Source organism: Nanorana parkeri, unplaced genomic scaffold (genome assembly GCF_000935625.1).
Source record: "Nanorana parkeri isolate BGI_ZX_2015 unplaced genomic scaffold, ASM93562v1 scaffold1560, whole genome shotgun sequence".
In the NCBI taxonomy this organism is placed as follows: Eukaryota; Metazoa; Chordata; class Amphibia; order Anura; family Dicroglossidae; genus Nanorana; species Nanorana parkeri.
The window spans coordinates 149,229-154,111 of record NW_017307828.1 but is presented as its reverse complement, the minus strand read 5'-3'; positions in this window follow the sequence as shown (position 1 = coordinate 154,111).

Sequence of the window (4,883 nt, the reverse complement as noted above, 5' to 3'; positions counted from 1 at the left end):
CTTTTTTTTTGGGGGGGGGGGGGGATTTTGTATTTTAGCAGGAGGAGTTTTTGTCTTCAGTATTTGTTGATTATCCTATAAATCAATGAAGATCACTTTTGTACTTGGATTTATTGACAAGGATGCTTACAGAACACACAGGTCTTTATTTTCTGACATATCACAGATTCATAAACTCTTTACAGATTTAACAGTAAAATATCTTTATTGATAAAAGGTATTAGCAAGGTCTATTCATGGGGTATTGTGCAATGCTTGACTTTCTTAAATCTATTGTGTGTGTGAAATGACAGAATCGGATAATAGCCAGTTGATCTGTCTGTAAGGCAACATGCACATTTAATTTGGGACGTTCATGGAATGATGGCTAGACTTCACTGTTAGAAAAGATAAATATAATTTAAAAAAAGAACAAATGAAAGGCATAGAGCCATAGATATGCTTGACATGCAATATAATCCTTGACCAGCAGCACAGCTTCCATATCCTTTTCTGTGTGGAAACAGTAAAAACAATACAAAGGAACTTAGTAATTTCATTAGGCATTGTGGGCACACCATCATATATCATAACACATAGGAGAAATCATACTTACCCATAGTTACCTACCATCAGATTGTGACTTTAACTAAGGAATAGGAGGAGACACAAGGTGAGGATATTATATTTTAAACAAACATTGGACATTTTAACAATATTAGCCTGGAAAACCACCCACCCTACAGAAGAAAACAACATATACTGCAAAATATGCAAATGACACCTTGGTCAACTAAACATGATCTAAAACTAAACACAACCAAGGAACATGAAAAAGTCATGCAATGATAAAAAGAAACATTACCACAAAATAAAAACGCACATACATGTCCAGAGTTTGCCACCATCAGATTGCGGTTTGTTCAGGGTTGCGCAAATTGACAACAGATGAGGGTAAATTTTGGGATGAAAAGAAACTCAAGTAAATATCAGTGACCATTTCTACACAAGTATGGCAATACAAAGATGATGTGGAACAAAATAGATAAGATAGATAAGATAAATGAATATGCATGTTACATGTGTTGGAAAATAAGAGTGTTAAAAAAAAACAAAAACAAAAAACCTCCTACTCATACTAAAGGAACAAAGACAAGGCAAGCAATGCTTTCATCATTAGGAGACGGTGAGGAGAGCACATTGGAGATATAAACCTGGACATAATGAAACCAAACAAACATTTCTGCCACATCAGATAAAACCAACATTTGACAATAAATGACACACATTTCCTATATGAGACTCTAGCAGAGTTTCCTGCACACAAACATGTCAGTCTGCATTTGAGCAAACCACTCATGAACCAGTGTAAAGGTGCCCATACACCTTACAATTATCTGCAGATTTTCTGTGGTCAGATGGAAAAAGTGCAACAGATTGGCCCAGGTGGAGATTACTCCATCCACACAGTTAAGTGTTGATGGAGGAATCTGTTGCACCTTTTCCATCTGACCACAGAAAATCTGCAGATAATTGTAAGGTGTGTGCCCAGCTTGTTGGAGGCGTGTTTAACCATTTGGTGGTAATGCCTAATGAGCATGTGAGTGACAGGTGCACATTAAGTCATCGCATGCACTAGAGTCAGGAGAAAGAGGTTTGATGTTACTCTGGCTTTTTCCTTAGCCTAACATTGGAGCCTCTTCAGAGTGCATTGGTCATGGGGGTGAGCCTCAGGCAGGGTTTACACAACCATAGTCCTGCCATCATACACTCTTTGTCAAATAATGTAATTCCCCCGTCTCCCAAACACCTAGTTACACTAACAATGCATGTAACGGGGGCGTGGCCAGCAGCCACATGTAAGCAGTCGCATCTGAGACGAGCTCTCCTCCGGTATCCTGTCTTCCATTCTGTGGCTTACCTTGCAGCTCTCCTGTCCCACGCCGGCTTGTAGGTGAAGCTCCCCTGATCCTTTAGGTGCCATTTGGAGGGGGTAAGAGGGCGTACTGCTCCGCGGAGATGTCTAAGAAGGAGAAGGGCAAGCTGGGCGGCCCTCGCGGGCCAAGATGGCGGCGGTTCCCAGGCTCCGCTCTAGTAAAGGACCCCTAGTAAAGTGGCTGGCGATAAGCTCAAGGACCCGGCAGCGCGGCTGGAGCGCTTTGCCCACCACCCGGACACCCCTAAGCAGCAGAGGCTTACCTATTCAGGGGACCGCGGCTCCCGGAGAATATCCGTGGGGGATCCTGATCTCTCGGACTCAGAGGGCCTGGATGATCCTGTGGTGACTGTGAGTACTGCAGCTAAGGCTGCTAAAGGCCTCAAGACCAAACTCAAGGCAGCTGAGCCCACTATTGCGGATGTGTATTCTGCCGTCCAACTATCCAACACTGCACTGAATGTCCTAACGGAGGAGGTGCAGGGGATTAGAGCGGATATTTCATTTATACGCCACGATTTGCAAAAAGTGCGTGAACGCATGACAGCTCTGGAGGGTAGAGTGAGTGATTTGGAAGACTCTACTGCCCCTTTAAATGCAGAAGTCAAATTGGCGATGCAGAAGATACATATAAATTCCCAGAAGTCCGATGACATAGAGAACCGGCTGCGTCGCAACAATATACGTGCTGTCGGTATTCCAGAACGCACCGAAGGAGCTAATGCCACTGATTTCATTGAAAATTGGCTGTCCGAGGTCTTTGGGAAAGACTATCTATCCTAAGACTATCTATCCTCGCTGTTTGCTGTCGAGAGGGCTCATAGAGTCCCGTCCCCTGCCGCCTGGGAACCCTCCTCGGCCTCTGTTGATCCGGCTTCTTAATTACAGGGATAAGGAACGCATATTACGAAAGGTGAGAGAGTTGGGCGAACTATCCCTGGCTGGCTCGAAGGTCATGTTATTCCCGGACTTCCCGGAGCCAAATTTCAGGAAGTAAAGAAACATCTGCAGCAACTGCACCTCGCTTATTCCATGATATACCCCGCGAGGCTCCGTGTGGTTGCGAATGGCGAGACCCACTTCTTCGAGCACCCTGAGCAGGACTCATCCTGGATGGAAAAGATTGCTCGCCGTCGTGGTCTGGATAACTGATCATCTCTGCCGTGGCCACTGCTTGTGGCTGTTTTTCTTCTGGCGCTCCCTCCAGTTCCCTACAAGCAACATGCCATTTGTTTCTACTGCAAGGCGGCCTTCATGTCTTCATTGTTGTGGGGGAGGGGATCTTTTCTCCAAGGTTTCTGGACGACCACTCACCTGACAGAGTCAATGGTGTCTACGAGCACTGGGTTTTCCCTGGAGTTCAGGGCTGCAGCTACCTTTCCCCGAAGGTTTCCCTGCGTGGACAGTTTTTACGGATTTCTCCGTTTGTTGTTATTTAATTTACGTTACTCTATTTTTTCCCCTTTTTTTTTTGGTTGCCTGCTGTTTTGTTTTTTTACTCGAGGTGTTCTACAACGTGCAATTACAGTTGAACTACATTTTTGCTTACATGTTTGTATATGCCGATGTTTCCCACTATATGACATGCCCTCGAAATGCCGGATCACTTAATTAATCTGGTCTCCTGGAATGTGAGAGGTCTGGGAGACACTGTGAAGAGGAGATCTGTTTTTAGTCATATTCAGCGTAGTAACCCCTCCATTATCTGCTTGCAGGAGACACATCTAACCTCTGATACCTCTGGTACCCTGAACAGACGTTTCTGCCAGGTTGGTTACCATTCATGTTACTCCACCTACTCGAGGGGGGTTTCCATACTTGTTCATAAAAACCTGCCGTTCTCCTGCAAGCGGGTAGTGGTGGATGCTGCGGGGAGGTACATGTTTTTACATGGCCCTATTTATGAGTTGACTTGTGTGGTTGCCTCTGTATACATCCCGCCACCGTTCTCCAGTGATGTACTCAAAGACCTTGCTCGGTTTCTGGCTGACAAGCTGCCACTTCTGGTCCTGGTGCTGGGGGACTTTAATAACGTCATGAATGTAGGCTTGGACAGGTTCCCGCAGCCCTCACCCAACGTACGAGGCCAGAACACTCCGTTTAGTAACCTCTGCGTGGAAATGGGGCTGCTGGATTTGTGGCGCCTGTCCAATCCTGCTAACCTGCAATATACCTGCTACTCCAAATCTCATAACACTTTTTCGCGGATTGACTACGCCCTGGGAACGTCGGAGCTGGTGCCCTACGCATCGAGAGTTGAGATACATTCTAGATGTCTCTCGGACCATTCCATGCTTTCTGTCCAGCTCTCTCTGGGTAGGCTCCGCTCGATGCTTCCCTGGCGTCTCCATCCCTACTGGTTGATACTGTTTACGGATAATGCATCACTGGAGAACGATATTTCCTTTTTCCTGACGGTGAATATCCCTTCTGCTCCCTTGGGGGTGGTCTGGGATACATTGAAAGCCTATGTCAGGGGTGCATTGCTTAAGAACATCTGCTCAATTAAGTCTGGGTCTAGACGGGAACTGGATTTGGCGTATCAGACGGTGGCAGATAGCGAGCAGGCGTTTGTAAGCAGCCCTAATGATGGTACTAAGGGAGTCTGGCAGGAGGCGCAGCGCTCTTTATCTACTTTATTGACGGCACAATCTCAGAACAAACTGTTTTTTACCAAGAGGGTGTTTTGGGCAGAGGGTGATGCGGCAGGTAAACTCCTTGCTCAGGTGGCTAGAGCACAGCAACCCACCTCGTATATCGGGGCTATTGCTGACTCGCAGGGGAACACGCATTCAGACCAGGGGAGGATTTCGGACATTTTTAGTACCTTCTATGCTTCTTTGTATAGGACGAGGGCGGACTATCCTGAGTCGGATCTGGACGATTATCTAGCGAATGTACCTATACCTTCCCTTGCGGGGGCGGATAGCCTGGAATTAGAGGCTCCCATTACTATGGAGGAACTGGA